The 22,427-nt window shown below is 38.9% G+C and overlaps 1 protein-coding gene across 4 annotated transcripts in view; it reads right to left on the reverse strand.

Annotated features, from left to right (window-relative positions):
- The window catches only part of LOC139122609 (synaptotagmin-15-like), a 90,558-nt gene that overhangs the window by 62,584 nt on the left and 5,547 nt on the right, over window positions 1-22,427 (reverse strand). For 2 of the 4 annotated variants that reach the window (XM_070688167.1, XM_070688166.1), the window contains exons 2-3: window positions 13,428-13,602; window positions 7,719-8,011 (exon numbers count right to left, since the gene is read on the reverse strand). The gene's annotated coding sequence lies outside the window, so the exon portion shown is untranslated. Of the gene's footprint in view, window positions 1-7,718; window positions 8,012-13,427; window positions 13,659-22,427 lie in introns of those variants that run through there. The other 2 variants (XM_070688169.1, XM_070688168.1) reach the window with 2 other exon arrangements.

Raw genomic sequence — 22,427 nt, forward strand, 5'->3', positions numbered from 1 at the left:
ACTTAAGTTTCATGCATCCTGCAATCTTCTGATAGAAGTGAAATGTGTATATATATATATATATGTATATATATATATATATATATATATATATATATATATATATATATATACACACAACGCAGAAACAGACACACAATGTTGTAGATATGTCGCTTTTAAATCAAACGCTATTTTAACGTTTATTGTAAACTAATGTTGCTCAAATTGTACAGAGTTTGAGTTTTGCGTAATTTTACCCTTTTCGTTAAAAAAACATAATTTATTTTCTTGGTAAGACCCAAAAACCAGTCTGGTAGAGAATTTTCGCATAGTCGCGTCCACACCCAGTGTCATCTTCAGAATCGTTGAGAGCATCCCTTTATAACGCATTAAAGGCCAAAACCGTTGTCAGACGACAGAATCTTACAATTGCTGTCACGACGGATGGTAATTTGGAGGGACAATCTTGTCTGATATTGTCGTGTTTTCGTACAAGTCGATTACAAACGGACATAATTGGAATGTTACCATGACGACCAAGCTGCGCCTTCATTCAGAACACGTCCCATGTTGATGAAATGTTGATGAAATCATTCAGGCTAAATGGTGTCGAGGTCTTTCTGAAGTGAAAACATTGTTCAAGTTTTCCTTTTTTCGGGAAGCTAATAGCATAAACCTCGCCGATCCCATAGTTTTATGTCCACGTCTTAATTCATGTCAGTCTAATTCTACGTTCTTGTCATTCATAAACAAACAATGGGGAAGTTTCTTATTTGGAATGCCAGTCTCGCAAATTTGACGTGCCCTTCAGAACGAGAGGGATAGTACAAATTATCTATTCTTAGCATATCTTAATCACGGCGCCTCCCCCATCCCCTCCCACCCCAGGACTTTGCAGAAGTCTCTCCTTCACCATTTAGAGGGAGCTCAGTTTCAATGCCTAAGAGCATGTGACACTCTCTCGTTGGACGCTTTGATTCCGCGCACATATTACCTTACTCTCCACGCAAGGCTTAATTCTAATCAAATGTGACAGACTGTAGCTAACTTGAGTATTAGTCAACCGATGGAATTGATTTAAACCGAGTTTAGTCCATACCACCTGACACCTTCTGAACCGACCGCTTGAGAAAATTTTAAGTGAAATAGTAAAAGTGGGTTCAAAGGTCAGAAAGGCGTCGCCCGGAAGCACAGTTCATACACAGAAAATGATTACGCTAAAACATGTGTCCGCACACCAATAGTTTACATAATACGAGTATTCAATTATCCACTCTACTTTCAAGTATATGTTCTTGTGTACGTCGTATTTGAATCCATCTCCACACCTGTATGTTAAACGTTACCATGGTTCCACGTCATTGCGCGCCACGCGTTTCCGCGCAACGAAAATCAGTTATGTAAGGTAATCTTAGAAGTCATGCCGAAAGGGCGGGTAATAATCCAGCGTGCCGAAAGAACATAAATATCTGATCGTGAAACGGCTTTCCTAATACGTGTCTGCCGTTAGATATAGTGCAATTGCCTGGCACGCGAGGCATGAGACTTGGATTAATAACGGAACAAGCTGATATATCATAATATTTGACTGAACTATACAGTTCGAATATGCGAAAAATTGTGAGCAATTTTCACACACCTGAAGACAAAAATCATTGCTACATTTACAATGGCGATCTATTGCGTCGTTGTTGGGGGAAAATAAGCTTTGATTTCACGACTCCCAAGGCAAGCTCCAATTTCCAAAACGTCCCCGTTGACATTTTAAGCTACATATATCTTCAGACAACACGAAAACAGCTCTCTTCCACCTATGTTTTCTGATTTATTAGTCAGCCATGGCGACCATTTATTCAACTTATAAGCTAATCTAAGAAGTGATATTTGTCCGTTCATTCCCCATACCTCTTAAATTTGTAATAATTTACCCCAAGCAGACCGTAAATATTTCCAGATCAATTTGTGTGTAATATGCTTCAAAATTAAGCGCGTACACGATCACGGTGTTTCTACTTTAGCTTGAGATATAGGTTGGAATCTTTAGGGATTTTCCCTATAAACATGAATTATTTTTACTTGATGCTTTTTCTGTGGAATTCATGACGTCTTTATTATTGCTCAGTAGACTGAAACACTCACAAATGTCATCTGGGTTCTAAAACTTCGGCGGGGTAGATTTCGATAAAGAGGTGGTGAACCATTTATTTTTTTCTCCTGTCAAGAAAACGCCACTTCCTCCAAGCTTTTATGAACTTTGCATTTTGCCTGTTGAGGTTCCATGCATCCGAGAGCGAATGATAAGGAAAGGGAAGATTGATTTCCCGGAGTTATTAAATGCGGCAATCCATTTTCATTTGCTAATCCAGTTTACATCTGCGTCTACTCGCCAGTCCCATTCTCCGCTTTATCGATCACTTTGCACGTCTTGTCTCCCGAGCAAAATTCGAAAAAAGGATTCCTTTAAACAACAATCAGATAAAAAAAATCGTTTTTCCCCTTTATTTATTTCATGTACTAAAAACAATATCCGAAGCACTTTGGTTTTGATTCGGTGTCCTGTTTTGCGCATGCTCGAACTGACTGCAGTTGGCAGGGATATTAATACATACAATACTTTACAGCCGTCAGAGTTCGAACACGGGTCGTTTTCAGCAACCTCCAAGACTATGGGATGCAATCTATATTGATCCAAAAATAATGGACCTTCCCATTCTCGGAGGCGATGTCCAATACAACAGAAACCAATCAACAGATTTATGCCTTCAACATTTATATTAACATATAGACAACATGCCTGGCTGACATCCACGTTTAACTTGCTACAGCCGAACAGTTCCCGCCGTCGGCCAATCGTTTAACCGAAATTACAGTCGTAGGCTCGGTGGGATTTCCGTAACAAAAGTTCCCTACAGAAAAAACGTTTCTCTACACAGACAAATTGCGATAATGGTGGATTCCCTTTCGTTATCAATTTAGCGTCGTTCTTCTTTTATTTTTATTAACACTTTTGCCGGACGCTTTCCAATTATGCTTTCCGGAATGTACGAACGGGATAAAAACGATGTAGTTGCGTTGGCCAAGTCAGCAGAGATATTGTGTGTGTACGAAGACATCATTGATCATTTTGGATGTTTTTAACCTGATTGCCATTACAGCACGGTCCAAGAGTCTGATTTCTTTCGAGGGACGACATAAAGGGAAGCCTATGGCCTCAGCTGGTCATTTGACCACAGTCCGTCACTGTGATTTGACCCAAGGGAGCTGGGGGGTCATTTTAACCTGACGCATAAGGACTTTTACTTTGCCAGCGTTAGAATAAAATAAAAGAAAGTTTGACATTGTGTTGCTATGAATATCATCCTAAAATTGAATTGCATAGTTTTTGTGTCATGGAAAAGTTGAAAATAATTTAGTAAATACGTCTTACTCTGATAAAATGATATTAGCAATTAGCATACCGTCAAACGTTTAGTTAATTGCGCCATTTAATGATTGCAAAGTGCTCGACCTTTGTAAATATCTGAGACAAAGGGAGTTTATTTTAATATCTTATGTTGGTGTTAGGCAATTGGAAACAACCATAGTTATGAGCACAGCTGAAGAACGCCGACTCTAATCTTCATTTTGAAAACAATTGAGCCCACTTAGGGGGCCTCCCACAGTTCTCTAACGCAACTACACTCCCCAGGATTATATTAGTTTGCAAAATTGGGTTGGTCCAGTGTGCTTCATCAGTGTTCGCAAGTTAGAGGGGCAAACTTAATCCTAGGATTGAGAATTTTTTCAGTAAAGTTACAATTCAAGGAACTTTCGGTGATACCTTGGGAACATTCCATCTGGGGAAAGGTGGTCGGTACGAGGATATGCAAATCTTTCGCTTTCCAAGTTTCGACATGCTGTATTTATGAGTATTTGACGCATGCGTACCTATCTTTTAAAATATTTTGCAATAAAGGGGATGTACGAATCTTTTGAACAGTTTAGACTCCGCTGCTGTGTTTTCATAAAACTATATTCTGTGATGATTTCTCGATATTCTTCCTAATTTTCGGTTCGAATGGCACTAGACGATGAAATAAACTTCTGTCAAGCTTATAACCCCTGACCTTGATAACAAATTAAACTGCGGTACTTGGGAAAGGTGATTCGGAAATGTTGTCAAATGTATGACGTAAAATCAATGTCTCAAAAGAATTGAAATGGCTCAAAGATTGTCTTGTAATGTTTTGTTATGTGTCCAAGAAGGACATTTCTGCAGTCTGATTCACTATAGATACTGTTTAGGTCCCGAGGTTGAAGATAGAAATTCACTGACAAGTTGAACATTCTGAAAGTTATAACTATCACGTTACAGGTCACGCTAAACTGGGCATGGGAATCCGTCACGATGAAATGTTTGTGCTGGTGGTGCCTGGGGCTTATACGAGAACTGATGTAAAATTATCACAGAATTGATTCATGGCCGAATATTAAGGCAGTAAGCGTCTCGAAATCGAAGGATTTAAACTTTTGCTCAAACTTTCGAAATCAAAAGTAAAAATCGGGGGTCACCGTGTAAATTTGGGTACCAGGGAACCAATAACTTTAAATTTACTGATATTTGAAATTCAAAATGGCCGCCATCCCTGTGTTGACTCTAGTGGGAAAATTAAATTTTCGATTTTCAGAAAATTAAGACGGTAAAAAGTTTATTCACTCCCAGAGCTTCAAAATCAACTCACACAAGTGGCAAATCGAATACGAATCATATAAATTTGAGAGTCCGAATATCTGTCCCCGAAGTGCATTCTACCTTAAAAGAACTAGATCCTATCCCGGTGTACACTGCGCCTGAAATTGTGAAAGGAAATTACCGAGTGGCTGCCTGCCATCTATGCTCATTTCGTTTCATGCAGGGTAGTTACGTGTTGCTTGGATTAGCAGCAAGCGCGCAATTTCTAATTGAGACCACTGTTTACCTATTGCGTCACAGTTTCCCATGACAACTGATGGTTTCAAGATTATTATGATATCGTAATAATTGTTAATATGTATGAATATTAACGGTGTTGCAACGGTGTCGGAGTAAATTTGCAGAGCGTTCAACAAGGAAATTGAGCATTGAATAATTAGCTTTGTGCATGGGAGAGGTCTCATTCATCAGCCTAGGCAATTTATCTTTCTGAGAAAGTGGGATGTAGCCTTTCAGCCAGTTCTGAAACTTCTGAGATGGAAATGAATCGTGCATACGGGTATGTTGTAACATCACTGAACAATGTTGAAGTGATGATGATGATTTTGATTTTGATGATGATGATGATGATGATGATGATGATGATGATGATGATTTTGATGATGATGATGATGATGATGATGATGATGATGATGATTTTGATGATGATGATGATGATGATGATGATGATGATGATAATGATGATGATGATGATTTTGATGATGATGATGATGATGATGATGATGATGATGATGATGATGATGATGATGATGATGATGATGATGATGATGATGATGATGACAGCGACGCTGATGAATCAGATGATGATATTAATGATGATAATGAGGAGGAAGAGGAGTGGGATAATAATAATGCTTTCTTTGATACGACTTTCCTTTTTTATCACGTGACATTACTTAATGTCAACAAAATTGATTATTGCCCTTTCCTGTGCCTGTTGACTCTCAAAGGTTCTCAAAATACAAAGCATGCGTTACTTTCAGTGATACTCGATAGTACATGGCGCAATCCTACACGTCGGGTTTACAAAGTTCTAATATCGACGTCACGACCAAGAATATTGGTATTGCTCGGCTCCGAACGATCATTACAAGCGCCATAGCAACGCGTCTTCTTCAGAAAAGAAGCCCGGGACCGTGAATCATACTTTAAGGAGATAATATAATCTGCCTCCCGCGCTCAATTCATGTCGTTCATCACCATCAGGTCGGTTAGAGCGACACCCAACAAGCAATTAAACGGTAAATCGCAGGCAAGATGAGCTCAACGGCAAAGCCAGATGAAGTCATCCTAAATGATGATGTATGTTGCGGTGTGAATCCTGAAAAGTTGAGAATAAAGTCACGAGGGCTTGTTTACCATGGGCGATCAGGATGACACTCCCAGCAACACCCTGTGAGCAGAGAACATCTCTGTCGTGCGTACCGTAGTTAGGAACTTTATCCCCTCGATTAGCGCCAATCGATCTACTAGCTACGATTCAGAACTGGAATAGAAAATTTGACCATAATACAGCAGGTGATATCGATCCTGTCTGTGAAAACCACATCGTAAATATGCAAAGGTTTTATTTTTTGATTGGAGAACACGGCTGTTTCTCCCACGAGATTACAATTAATGTAGCCGTTGCCGGGCAATGTGACCGGTTAAAATTAATTTTGCTCGGATGAACGGACTGTTCAAACACTACTCGAGAAAAACAAGTTTACTGGTGAACTGCCATTTGGTATTCTGTGGTTGCAAGGACACGTGCTATTGGAGGGGAAAAAAGAAAAGAGTTCAACTCAAGGTCTCGTTTCAAATTTGGATGCATTGCATTGAGAAGGTCAATTCGGCGTTTTGTTATTCACTCAAGAGCGCGACGTAATACACTGAATCGATGCGTCGGCAGAGGGACGCTGTCCTACGCACATGCACACGTCTGCGGGCGAGATCTCACGCAAACGCTCCGCGGCAACAGCGCACGATGGCATTTGAACGGTGTCGAGATTTCACGGTTTGAAAACGGTAATTTCAATGCATTTCGTCAACGCTGACGATTTAGTATGCAAGGCACAGACTAGAATCCATTAAAAAACAGCTTCAATGACCTACAGAAGAAGACGTATTATGACTGTCGAACTGGAAAAAAGTTCTACAAATTAAGGAAGTTAAGTCAAGCGAAGCAACATGGGAATATTGTCGCAGTAAACAGTGCTGATTTAAATATAGGGATCGAGAAAGCTTCGAAATCGTACATGTTTTTTATCTTCTCTGCAATATATTGCATTGCATAAATATTCTGTATTCTGTATATTCTCGGAATATTCTGTATTCTACGAGCTTGTATGTATGTATGTATGTATGTATGTATGTATGTATGTATGTATGTATGTATGTATGTATGTATGTATGTATGTATGTATGTATGTATGTATGTATGTATGTATGTATGTATGTATGTATGTATGGATGGATGGATGGATGGATGTATGTATGTATATATGTGTCACGCATGTGATGTGTGTACTAAGTTGAAGTACAAATGTGAAATGCGAAACGACCCTGCTACATCGAACACTAGATCCTCCTAGGAACATATGACGTTTTGAAAAAGTATATATAATATATATATATAATATATATATATATATATATATATATATATATATATATATATATATATATATATATATATATATATATATATATATAGGCCTATATGATATTTTTAAGAGCACTTGCAGAATCTGCACTTCACAGAATGTCGAGCGGCCATAGAAGCTGTAAAAACCGTGTAATTTTTTAATTCGAAGTCCCAGGATAAAAAGATTTGCACTGGTTAGGTGTGGAGCCGTGGAAATACGGACAAACCATTCCTCGGGTAAACGATTTCACGTGATTGGGTCAGAATATGAGCAGTACCAGTCGCAATGATGCACCCGCTCTTTACACCATGCCGGAATATGCACGAACAATCATATTCATGTGTTTTGGAATTTAACGTGTGCGAATGCAAACCTACCTTGCCTAAACACCCTTCTTGGCGCGGCTCAAGACCTCGAGTCAGCTGTCTCCATGTTTTGGCATCGAATGAAATTGATGTCGTAGGCGTAACTAGAAAAGCTCTTCAAAGACACGAAGGGCGCTACGGAGCATGCTCAGTGGGTGGGTTTCTTGAATTTCATGCATACGCTTATTGGCAAGTTAGTCAACGATAAACCCATCGATCTACGTGACTTGAGCTGCATGATGTTCTTTACTACCCCTGAAGTAATTTTCATTGTACGGGCAGCTTGTCATGAGATACTGAACGGCCTGCATTAAAATTCGAGAAACACACACACGAAATGAAAGCAAAAAAACGATATTTGCCCCAGATTTCTGTCGTTGCAAACAAGCTTATTCATTCCTTTGCGCTTATCCACGTGAGTGACTGTTTGTGTACGTATTTTGTGCGTGATGGGGAATTTCAGCTAATCTGTTAGCTTGCCTAATCAGTTGGTGATATGACGGTAGAGATAGCTAGCTACATAGCTAGATAGAAAGATTTGGTACACAGGTGTATAGAAGAACATACGGAGAATGACATATGGACAAACTGACCGACAGATTGACAAACAGATGGATAGACAGATAAAAATACATATATAGGTTTGATTGATTGATTGATAGATAGATAGATTATTGATTGATTGATTCATTGATTGGTTTATCGATTGATTGATTGATTGACCAGCTGATCGGTCAATCCACCACTAACCTACGATGGATAAAGATATTTCGATTGATAGAGCAGCTCGCTTGTGTCCCTGAAAGTTTAAAACCATATTGAGTCTTAAGTTGCATATCCCCTTGCCGCAACAGTTTACGCTCGATTTGGCCACAGAATTTCTCACCCAGATTTCTCCGACAGTGCCCTCAATCACCGTTCATCGACCGCATGTCGTACTACTAGAGCAGCAGACACGAACGGACAGATTTCCCCGTCGAAATTTATTAGCTCTGCGTAGCGTTACATATTATCGACAGTGAGGCTGGCTCGATGAAATCTCGGCAGGTATATTCAAGTAGTTGAATAATAGCGGAAGCGTTTAGAGATTTTAGGATCGTTGTAAGGGACAAAAGCTTGTATATCGGAGTTGCGGATATTAGTGTTATTAAATGTATAAACACCTTTTTAAAATTTCAATAAGAAGGGCGCCGCAGACGTCAACTTTACAATAAAATAGCTACACGGCATTATTGCAGTGAATGAAGCCAGCCATTACTGAAGCTTTCATCAAATCTCGACTGATGGTCTGATGGTGAGAATGAAATTTACAGTGGTGGAAATGGGACCAGAGAGAGAGAGAGAGAGAGAGAGAGAGAGAGAGAGAGAGAGAGAGAGAGAGAGAGAGAGAGAGAGAGAGAGAGGAGAGAGAGAGAGAGAGAGAGAGAGAGAGAGAGAGAGAGAGACAGAGAGAGACAGAGAGAGACAGAGAGAGACAGAGAGAGAGGTGTCTAAGAAATAACATCTGTCTGACAGAGAAGCTATTCACAATTAATGCAGATAAGTCTCACCCGCTAAACAAGCGATCTAAGTTAATCTCCATGTACCGACGTGAAAACAAATTTTTACTTGTCCAATTTTCATCCGACCAATCGCAACAAATAATTTGACCCAAATTAACTTGATACTCATATGAAAGCACCTGAAGCATATTTCACACAATCAAATCTACCCATCTAACGATCGTGGGATGCTTGAAACTCGAATAATTGGTACCAAGCATACTTAATGTGTTCTCATTAATTATATATATATATATATATATATATATATATATATATATATATATATATATATATATATATATATATATACATTATATACATATATACACATACATTGTATATACACACATATACACATACACACACACACACACATATATATATATATATGTATGTATATATATATATATATATATAGATATATATATATATAGATATATATATATATCAGTAATGTATGTATGCCTTTCGCGAATTATGCCTAATATACCGATGTAAACTTTGTTGAGATTTAGTGTAAACAAACAAGAAACCAGATTTATTATTGATTTATATAATATAATATTATATCTAAATTATGTGACATTTTTAAACGAGTGAACTTATGCCGGCATATTAATCAATACAATTAAGCCATGAAGAAATTGCTTTTCACTGTCTGCTTGTCACTGCCTCCTGGTCACGTGACATCTTGTTTGTGATTGTAATCGATTTTCGCATTGCAGACTTTCGTTAACCAATACGAATTACCGATTTACAACCCGAGCTGCGATTATCTTAAAAGCTTGTTTATTCTGAGCTGGTAGTCAGATTGGCTTCTTTCGCTTGACTTCAAATCTTGTGACAGCAATATCCTTTTCACATCCCTGTACACTGTCATGCCCTTCTGCCCGCCAGGAATTTGACCAGTCAACGTTGGCAGATATATTTATTGCTGAGGCAATTCTTGGGGAAGGAAGCCGACAATTAGTTCAAAACGGGATTAAAACGTGAACGTTTTTCAATATCAACAACAGTAGCTATTACCGGTTGCTTTAACTCATAAATAAACATTGACAACGGAAAACACGTTTAGGATTAACTTTATGAGATTATGTAACGTAGACTCGGGACCTCGGGGACAGATATTCGGACTCCCAAATTTTGACAATGCTGTTCTTGCCTCCGTTTGTGGAGCTCATTTTGAAGCTTTTTGAGTAAGTAATCATTTTACAGTCTTTCTTTTTTGTAAAAATCGAAAATTTGATTCCCCCCCCCCCACAGAAAAACACAGGGATGGCGACCATTTTGGATAATTTCAAACATCGTTAAATGTTGGCAAATTTGTTTCGCTCGTGCCAAAATTTACACGTTGAACCCTGATTTTTATTGTCGATATGTTAAGAGTAAGGTTGAAAGATTCCCCGGAGAAAGTTCGAGCAAAAGCTTAAATCTTTCAGTTTCGAGGGGCGTACCACCTTAAGGTAGAACGCGCCTCGGCGACAAATCTTCGGACTCTCAAATTTATACAATTCTTTTCTTTTTGATGTACCACTTTTGGGGGCTCATTTTAAAGCTCTTGGGAAAAGAAAAACTTTCAGAGTCTTAGTTTTTCGAAAATCCAAAAATTTATTTTTTCCCCATAGAGTTAAGACAGGAAATGCGGCCATTTTGAATTCCACATATCGCAAAATGTTGGGTAATTTGTTTCGCTAGTTCCAAACTTTGAAAAGTGACCCCTGATTTTTATTGTTGATTTGGTAAGAGAATGGTTGGACGTTTCATTCATCTAAGTTTGAGCAAAAATTTTAAGTCTTTCACTTTCGAGACGCATACTACCTTAATGGAAAATTAAACTGAAGAGGATGTTCTGTGTAGTTTCTCTATTCTAGCGTAGTTAGATTGCTAATAACTGCATGGTTCAATTGAATACAGTCTGTGTAACTGTTTTCCGATTATTTTAGATTTTTACGTCAGAGATGAAGCACTTGTTGTGTGTCACGTCACCCATAAAATAACACAATAACAAAAAATATCGGAAAATTGTTAGTTTTGAGACAAATTCAATTTCCGTCTATTTTTTATTCATCACTCCCTCCACTATCGACGTAATGAGCTGTCATTTTTTTCGTGTTGAATTACATCATGAAATATTACTAATCAGATATTTAGTATCCGGTTACGAAGCTATTACTGAGGACGTATGCAGCTGTTACCAACGAGCTATCGAGGTTGGGTGGGTACCGGAACAGGGAGATATATAAAAACCGATCGATGCAGTAGAAGCTACGGTAACGACAGACGTTACTAGTAGAGCAAAAGTTCAGCGGCGGCGCAGCGGTTACCGGAGACGAGCGGATCTGGGAGTCCACGTACTTGATTTAGATAACTGTGAAGTACTTGTTGCTCAGCATGGCGGTATGACACTAGCGCGCTACCGAGCGACATAGCAATGCAGTAGGCAATAAGTAAGCCAGCGCTCCTTTATATCAGGAAAGTTACAAACCGAAGCAATAGCTACCGAACAAGGCAGTAGTAACAAAGTAAGTCAATAATTTATAGCTGTAGCTGACTGGCAAAGGATACGGTTGAAGATTTATGTTTAAGGTGGGATATCAGATTAAGCAGCCTGAAAAAATTAAAAGAATAATTCCAGTTTGAACAGCTGAAAGAAGAACTCAAATCGCCCTCGAACCTCTTTAAATCCCCTACCATAAAACGGGGAAAAAAATCATATTTCTTGATGTCGAGCCGATGGCACACATGCTCATTCCTAAATAACTGCGCTTTAAACTGTATTATCGTGCACTTCATCTCACACTGGTCTCCTAGCATTTCATATTCAGCTGTGCAGATAAGTTAGATTGAATAAGTGATTATTGGACCTATCCGGCACATTATTAACGATGCCAATGAATCATATATCCATAACGACATCTTCCCGCCAAACGCAACAGCGGATCAACTACATTACTCTGATTATTGTAATGAGGGCGCCTTTGCCCTCCGACGTCACGTGTTGCTCGGTTTTTATATTTTTTGAACATAAATCAATCGGCGATATTTGCCAGTTACCGAGCATAGATGATGTTGAATTCTTTTACGGCCGGTGCACTGACATAGCAGTTAATCCGCTCGGTGCGATTTTCTAAATAGTTTGTACGGTTAGTGATGGTTGAACTAGCCGAGAAGTCCGCAGCACTTAAAAGTGGCACTTTGGTCCATAACTTGAAAGTGTCACCTAATTGTGAATCACCTGTGGACTGTTCAACATTTCGTTTTTTATTACTTCAGATCTCTTTAAGGAGCTGGTATAACGGTCCCCGTTTTCCTAGGGTCTGTTGAGTAAACAACATATGGCAGCGGGGTCGCACGGCACTCAAAGCGAGTATTACCAGCTACTCTATAAGTCAACTCTTGGGCAGGACAATCTCAGCTTACAAATATCGTCGTCGACAAATTTCCACAAAATGTCACCGGTTCACGATGATTGGATTACACCGCCGACGACAGATTTTCTGTAATCTTTTCAAAAGCAGTGCTTTAGCAGGAAGACACGCCAGGACTTTAAGTAACAAATTAAACGGGTGCCTTCTCTGCCAGGCTGTTGCGCAATTTCGCTAATCAGTGGCTACCACGCAACCGTTCATTTTTCCTGATTTATACAAAAGCGCGCGCGGCACGATTACACTGTGAACTTGTATACTTACCTGACATATATGTTTCGGTTTAATTTGCGCTTATTCCTACATCTGTGCGGTCTCATTCGGCCACAATTTATCTGAAAAATGTCAACCTCATCTCCTCTTATGACAAATCATTCAATTTCCAATAAAGTTTTGGGGATTAACGGAGCTTCTTAAGAGGGATTTACAATTCCATCACATTTTATCGCGTCATTACGAAGATTAGCACCCCCTTGCGTAGGTTCGCTGGTTATAAGAGGTAATTGAGAAAGAACATATCAGTGTTCGAGAATTCCATGCCCATAAGAGAGTGGTTTAGGACACCGAATATGACCTTTACAAACAAGTTGAAGTAAAATGAAAGTATCAAAGCAACACTTAAGCACGACACATAAGTACATGTTACCCCGGATAAGCTTGTTTTTATGTCGATATGACGCGGGCTGTAACGCTAACACTGATGTATTCCTTTTGCGTCTCGTCGGGATTGACAAACTTTATAACTGGCTCACCTTAATGTATGAAGATCCCGCAGGACACCGGAAACGCGGACGTGTTACAACCACCTGTTCCTCCGATGTATTGGAAAGATAGTTGCCAGATCGTGCGCGATTACATGCGGAGCTGTTTATTAGCCTGGAGAGATGCTCCTGCTTGTAGAGCGCGACTCCGAGGATTTTGGACAATCTGTAAGATCAATCAGCAGGGAGAATCGATTGTTCAGTGTTCTGTGCAATCGTACCGTCTACGTATTTGCATAACCGATCTTCACTTGACCGTTGACCTTTCGCTCAATAGCGCATCGTGCCGTGTGAACGACGTCATCGCTCGCCCAACGTCTGCGAACCTTATTTCCCCGTTTTCTATTAAAAAACTATTTACTGACATTATTTTTGGGCGGATTCGCTTTATTTTCAGTTGACATTTGTGCTCAACAATAGCCATAAGCAGATAAGTACGGATTATTAAATCATAATTATAAGAAATCATTTGAGAAATCTACAGATGACGTCATCTGCCGGAAAATTCTAACGAACAACGGATGAGCCAATCACGTAAACTGATACACTGTTGACAAATGGCGATTCGCATCGATCGTTTTAATTCCACTGCGCATGCCAAAGTAAAATATTTCCCAATTTTATCAAAGTTAATTGCCAACCCGGGAGCCGGTAGATGTATAGCAAACAGTATTATTGTTGACATATCGACACAAAGATATACCGCTTCTGTAGACACGGCTGTACCGGGAACGTTTCTGTTCCCTGTCAGCCGACAAAATCGAGATCTCCTAGGTGTTTAAAGTTTGAGAGTGAAAAAGTCTCATTTCATCTTGAAATTTTCTTTGGACATGATTCGTGAAAGACATATTTTCGTCGAAACCCGCCGTTCTTGCCGTTTTAGGTTTACTTATGCTACAGCACGGAGGGATAACAAGATAGACAACTAGCAAACTTTTGAATTCCTGCTCGCAAACAAGGTCATCTTATACGATTTTTTAAAATGTTCAGTTCGATGTCAACAGTGACACCGCAAAGAAACACATATCATCCGGTCTGTTAAAAGAGCGCGAAATAAATACGATTTCAAGCCTACACTTTCCTAGCTGTTCTGTCGTCTGTAGACAAAATCATATTTGTGTATTTATTCAAGAGAAGGGGGACTGTGATTGAACTATACCGAATAAATTCGAGCGAGACAGTGCTAATGTGTGCACCTATGTCTGAAATCCTTGAGACGCCGTTTCCAAACGTAAAATCTGGATTCAAAATTACCGCAGGTAAACATGGTAGTTGTACTTGTTCTGTATCAGAGATAATGTACTTGATCATCAACGACAACTTTGAACGAGGAATCATTAAATACAAGATGGTGTGAATCGTTGATCATTTCAGTACCATTATGGATATGAAGATCTTAACCAGACGAAAAGGGAAAATGTTAATCTCCTCGTGCAAGACCTTCAACCCACAAGAAATACACTTTTTCGACTTCATATCTAAAAATTAATGCTTTGGATGTAATCATCATGCTTTACTGTGTAAGTCACAATAAGCAAGAAAAACACAAAGCATGCCCCCTTAAAAGAAGACATTTTCTCTACTTTCGAAAATCCTTATTACCTGGAGTTATACGACAGTAATTCAAATCATTGTTTGCTCGTAGCCGAAACAGTACACAATAGCGATCAAATTGGAAATATCCAGAGGCGTGGATGTTCTGTATTTTAAAGTAAACACGATGGAAATCGAACGTATTTCCAGAACTCGCAGGGTCGATAGTAAGGCCAGGGAGCAGGCTAGATAAGATACTATGAAATTACATTAAAGAACCGCTTTTGTTTAATTTGGCAAGATTGGAGAGTTAAGACAGGTGTGTGCCATGCAGGATAGCATCATGCAAAATCTTATGCTGGATTTTCTCAATACATATAACCATTTATGCAATTTGATTTGATGAATACTGTTTCAGTACTCAAACAAAGTGATAATGACTTTCGATAGACAACATACATTGATTCAAAACGTGCATTGCATATATCAGAAGCCCTGGTATTATGATAGGTTTTTTTTCGCTCATAAAAAACGGCAACATTGAATAGGGATTTTCCAACGTGTGGACAATTCAGATGATTGCTAAAACTAGATTCTAACATTTGTTTACGTAGCTGGACAGCAGTCACCACCGTGAATGAGCCTCTGTGTTGCGCATGCGTCTCGATTTTAATGTGAGACAAGGACAGGTTTCATCCGTTGATGTTTTTCACTTACAGTATCGCGGTGTACTTTGTCATGGGTGAACAACTATCGTACTCTGAATTAATGTACCCTAAAACTGGCAAGATTACAGATGTCAACAAAGACTATGTCATATATTTATATATCTTACTGTTGTTAAAGTTTAAGTTGATACTAGTCACTATATAAATTACGAATGGAGCTGGTAGGTTCTGCATCCATGTGTTACCAAATTATTTACTCGGCGTGTGTGCATATGTAATAGTTTAATATGCTGTGTCGCAGTTTGTCATTATTCTGTTTGTAGAACTACAATATCGTACAAAGCACATTACCAAAACCTGCATCAAATTGACAACTTTTTGGTCCATATGCTTCGTTTATGCCGTTGTATAGTTGCGAATATGGACGTTGTGTTCCAAGCATGACTCGTGGGTGTTTGCTACAGGCGGGCAGCTCGAATATATCGCCATCTGTATGATTCCATGGGTTTGATCTCTCTAGTCACTGCTGTTACATTGAACCTTGACATCACACTAAGACATGACAGTAAGTATGGGCCAAGAAAGAAAGTCGGAAAAAAGATAAACGTATGTATGTATGTATGTATGTATGTATGTATGTATGTATGTATGTATGTATGTATGTATGTATGTATGTATGTATGTATGTATGTATGTATGTATGTATGTATGTATGTATGTATGTATGTATGTATGTATGTATGTATGTATGTTGTATGTATGTATGTATGTATGTATGTATGTATGTATGTAGTATGTATGTATGTATGTATGTATGTATGTATGTATGTATGTATGTATGTATGTATGTATGTATGTATGTATGTATGTATGTATGTACGTAGGTAGGTAGGTAGGTAGGTAGGTAGGTAGGTAGGTAGGTAGGTAGGTAGGTAGGTAGGTAGGTAGGTAGGTAGGTAGGTAGGTAGGTAGGTATGTATGTATGTGTATGTATGTATGTATGTATGTATATATGTATGTATATATGTATGTATGTACTGTATATGCATATTATATATACATATATATACTGAAATTATATGTATATGTATATATGTATATATATATGTGTGTGTGTGTGTGTGTGTGTGTGTGTGTGTGTGTATAATTTCAGTATTTGTTGCCATACTGTTTCATAATTATCTGTTTACGTCCGTCTAGTACAGCATGTCGAAATGGAAAATTACTTAAAAGCCGCATATTCATTTAAAAAGAGAAGCTCAGTTCAACGCCGCTGATGACTGGATGTACGATACGACAAAGCCCTGTTCAAAGAGATTGAGTTCATTTTTAACAGGGCCAAATGCATTGCCCTGTAACGATAATAGTGTTGATTACGTCGCTTCATGTCAGATATATCACAATTTATGCATTGTAACTATTGGATACTAGTACACCAGATCCAGCAAGCAAACGATTTGGAAAACCGTTAGTAATGATACTTTTCCGAAATTATTGCTTTAATACACCTATCTTATCTAGTGTTGGACGTGCGACATGCTAGTGGTCATATTGGAAAAGTGTGGTGTTATTTCAGTATGCAAGAATAGAGATAATAACTCATTATGAATAGAGCATATTCGTGAGCCTTGAATCGTGCACTATATAACCCACCGACCGTGGGAGAGCGTGGATGGCTTCGTCACCTGTCAGTGCAGGATGTTACATTGAGCTGGTCTACATACTTTACAGAATGCAAATACACTCATATCACATAAAAATGGAACAAAACATGCCAGGATCTGGCACGTTTGTTTCTTCCAGGTAAAGAAATCGATTCTGCAACCAATTTGTGAGTATCTATGCATGAATGGAACCAAGTTATTGGAAAGTTAGCGGGATGCGCGCTTAGCCCACTGGGCACGCGGTTGACATCATGCAGCCACTTCCTCTGGGCAAACCAAGATGGCACGATTAGGTAAAAAAAAAATAGTTGAAATTTTACTAGCTCGTATCAAGGACTTGATTTACCTAACCTTTGAGGAAACTGCACAAATCAAGAACAAACAATAAAGATCCAGGCTGCGGTATTTTATGTACTTATTGAGGAAAGTCGTAAAGTTAAATGTCACGTCGTAACGTAACGTTATCGGGTAATTACAGAGAGTATAGATAACATAACGGTAAAAGTTATCAACGAAGTGGCATTGTTTTGCTGTACGCTTAAGCTAGTTCACATAAAAAGACTGGAACTTTTGCTCAAACTTTCCTCAAACAAACTTTCAACTACTCTCGATAAAAATCAAGAACAAAAATCAGGGGTCACCGTTCAAATCTTGGTATATCTGAGAAACAAATAACTAACAATTATCGACATTTGATATTCAAAATGATCGTCATCCCTGTGTTAACTCTATGAGAAAAAAAATAATTTTCACAAAAATAAGCCTATAAAACTTTGTTTACTTTCACGAGCTTCAAAATGAGCCTCAACAAGTGGTTGGCCAGAAATTATTATAAATGTTTAAGAGTCAAAATGTCTGTGATTCAAAATCAAGTCGAGGGTCGGTCAAAACTAAGAAATAACACAACTCAGGGGAAAAGCCTCGCCGCGCAAACTCCAGAGGAAACGACAACAAGTAATGCCTCGATACTGTAACATATTAGCCATGATTGCGGTATATAGACACTATTTCCTTCGTGTTACCACTCCCAAAAACAACACAATCGAGTTAGCCCATCAATTAAGGAAGTGGTATGGGCTACGAATGACCAGCGTGAAGAAGTTTGGACTCCCTCACAGCCCCCAGGCTCGCTGGCCACGCACTTTTTATGGTGTATATAGTATGGCTCGTTGCGGCTCGCGATGCCCGAGCGCCGGCAAGTAAAACCGATAGGCTACACCAGCCACAGTGTGTATAGCCAGAAACAGGGATTGGAGATACTATTTTGAGTTGATGCCTTGGTTAAAAACCGTTACGCTTGCCAGTTCGTGCAACGTGCGCAAAATATAGAAATTCTCGTCGATTATTTGAGGAAGAAAATTAAGTTGACGTACCGAATTTCTGACTCCGTGGTCTGTTCGGATCGTGCTACGGCTGCTTCCAATGTGTCTCATATGTCAACGCCGTCTTGTGTCTACTGAATAAGTATACGTTTCCGCGAGCACTCTTCCTGTCTCTCGTGTAATTTTAATGACTTTTAAAATTATTTATGATCCTAAAAATGGATTTCATTTCCATTCCCGTATCGAGATCGACAAGTACACTGCCTTCAACTTAAGAACACATTCAATTTTCAGTCTGCATTACTGTCATATAGTCCCGGCGGGAAAGCACTGAGATAATAGGGTCATGCTATTTCGATAGTATTTGACCATATGTACCTATTGGAAACCAATTATATATTTAGAATTTATTATTGTGAATTGAGTATGACGCAACGGCATGCAGGCGACACCGTCCCACGTACCTGGCTTTTGCCATCTGCCCCATTATAATCTAGATTTGACGTCCATATTTGATCAAATCTGCGGGAATCTGGAACTGAAAATTTGACTCAGGGAGCATAGGAGAGCGTAGACTGCGAATTCTTCGCGTGACATTTGATCACGGAGACGCACAACTGAACTGACGTGGGAGTCTCTGTATATTCAGTGTAACAAACTAATTATTGCAGATACAAATTTACACCGCCTGTAGTCCCATTATATTAGTAAAGTACCATAGGCTGTTTCAAACGTTCGTTTGGTGGATTGAAACTTGATTTTGAGGTCGAATGCGCCCCTTGGACAGATATTAGGACTTACAATTATACTTTCTTGGTCTATCACTTGTTGGGGCTCATTTGAAGCTGAGTAAAGAAAGTTTTCACCAGTATTTTTTTTTGCTGAAATCGAAAGCTTTATCCCCCAGGGTTAACACAAAGATGGTGGCCATTTTGAATTTCAAGCGTCGGTAAGTGGACAAGTTGTTTCTCTTGTGCCAATTTTTGCACGGTGACCCCTGACTTTTTCTTGCCTTCGAAAGGGAATAGTTTAAAGTTTCCCCGATGAAAGTTTTGGCAAAAGTTTAAGTCTTTCAATTTCGACGCGCAAACTGTCTTGAACTTCTTTGACTTCGAATTCTGTTTGCGGTGCCTTCACAGTGTGTGTGACAAAGGGATAACCCTATACGGTGGTCCTTGGATGGGTCATATAAATTCAATGCTGCACAAGAGAAGATCAAATCGTCCGCTTTTTACGATGTTCTCCGCTTCTATATACATATTTGAATTTTTTTTTTTGTCAGGGAGGTGCTGCACAACAATTTAGAGAGATGAATTATTGTCAAATAAGAGACAATTTTCCCCATCCATCCCCAAAACACGTGTTCAGATTTTGCGGGAATATCTTTAAGATGTTCACGGCTGAATGCAAACCGACGTAGTTGTGATGTGTAATGTGCCTCCATGCGTCAGTAACTATCTGTATTGTATATTGGCTGTGCCAGACCACAAGTAGCTAGGCATTGTATTTTTATTTGTCATTTGTCTCTTACAATATATAACTATTTTTTGTGAACATCTGAATGAATAATTTGAATAACTAAATAAGTATAACAATATTGAAGTTGCTTTTTAGATTTCATGTGTAAAACTAAGCTTTGTATATACTCTCTCTGTCTCTCTCTGTCTATATGTCTGTCTGTCTGTCTGTCTGTCCGTCTGTCTGTCTGTCTCTCTTTCTCTCTCCCTCTCTCTCCCTTCAATAATAAATTTTGATAAAGTTTCAGAAGCAAATATTTTCTGATAGGAAGTTAGATTTCACTTGAGTAGATTTTTATCTTCTCTTTAAACTTAATATTTGTTTGCTCAGACAGTCATCTCATAATTACGTACAGGTCGAGATTTCAGGGCATTTAAAATTAAAATAAACATGATTTTTTTTTATTTCTGAAATTTCAGTCTACAAAGAATTGCGTAGTATGTAAAATGATCATCAATCATTGACGGTTTTATCGCCCAGGTATTTTATCATTCGTTTTTTGTATTCATATCTATACATTTTAAAGCAAAACTGAGGTATCATGAGATTTACTTGGAGCAAAATTGTTCTTATAGATACCCGATAGATCATCCTCGAGTAATTTTGGTTACAGACTGATTCGCGCTCGAACAGAGTAAGTAAGAACTTCATAATATGATTACAACTTATAATCGGATCTTCAAAGGATTCACGAACGTTGACCTATATGTACTCCGGTCATTTGATATCTTCATCCGAGAATCTCAAGAACATGCTTGGCACCAAGATTTCTCTAACGATTCAATAAAATCTGCTACCCGAAATTACTTCCATGGCAGTTGGATCGTGACTTCCAAAGTTTTAAGCTAATCACCAGCCACGGCCCCTGTAGGCATTTTAGTATAGTCAATAGTTTACCGGTCCGCTCGATCCAATTTAATTGTGAATAGTAAAACCATTATCACATTTAGTCTACCCTGTTTGGATAAGGCACATGTGCAATTATTGCTGTTAAAAACAATTGTGCTATGGTATTGTTTGAAATATGAGCATCGCAGATCGCTGAGACTTCCGTGCGGTGGCTGGAAGGATGTTGAAGCGGACAAATTAATTCTTGTAACAGGCTCAGCAAACAAACCCAGGATCAGAAAGTACATGACAGTGTCCGCCCCTCCAGTGATTTGATTAAACGTACAAATCCAAATAGTCTGCTCGGTGTTGTTTCAATTTACCGTCTCACTGGATTCGTGTAGGACATTTGCATTCCTGAGGTTGGACTGCTTGAGTTGTGCCCTCCAAGGAATGCTGCGGGATTGACGATTTCTCACGGTGTTTCACACTGCGTGAACCGACATTGATTAAGGCTGGCAGGTATCTGGCATACGCGTAACGTTGTAGAATGATCGTCCAGTTTTAGATACCTGCGCTTTGCAGTTCTGCCTGCCAATTTTTTAGTTTTTTTTTATTCTCCATACCGCCATAAATGTTTCCCTGTGAGAAATGAAATTTTCTCCCTAAGGTATTCTGAAATACACTCGGAACCTAGTAGTTTTGACAAATTGAAGACGAGATGTCACGGCATGATTTCGAGAGTAGATCTAGAAATTCATATTTTAGAAATAGAAAAACGATTGGGAAATACGTTCAAAAGGCACAGATGACAAAACCTAATTAAAGCATTACGCAATACCTTAACAGTTATCACACAGCAGGCTACGTCTGCTTGCTGTACATATTTCGGGCCATGGATACCATGACTGTCAGACCAGCGAGAGCAATTAGATGTTTGAATGACGACAGTTACGCCAACACAGACTTCGTCACAATGGACGATGAATTTAAAAACATGTGCTGGGACCATAAATGGAAGGTTTTCTATTCAAAGGTAAGGTGTTCCTCGCGTAATTGCTTCATTACATGGACCGTATGGTGATAGCTACCAGAATGTCAGCATGCAAGGGCACAAGGTATAAAGGCCATGGGTTGTGTGTTTGAACGATGTAAACATGCTCGCTACACTACAAGTAACAAATTTGATGTATTCTCTTCTTGATGATCATGTAAAATTTACCCACTCCTCTCACTGTCACTGGATTTGAATAAGGATCGGAAAGCGGGAAAAGGCAAAAGGAATGTGTATTCCCGCTGCAGAGAGCAGATATGATCAGGATGCCACTTCTAAAAATTTGAGATGGAAAACGAGTACGGAGATTGACTTGACTTTTACTGTAATACAGCAGCATTAATTTGTCTGTTCTTCCATGTTTGTTTTGTAACAGACCCAGACCCTAAAATTTTGAAGTATAC

The sequence above is a fragment of the Ptychodera flava genome, chromosome 22 (assembly GCF_041260155.1).
Source record: "Ptychodera flava strain L36383 chromosome 22, AS_Pfla_20210202, whole genome shotgun sequence".
Lineage (NCBI taxonomy): Eukaryota > Metazoa > Hemichordata > Enteropneusta > Ptychoderidae > Ptychodera > Ptychodera flava.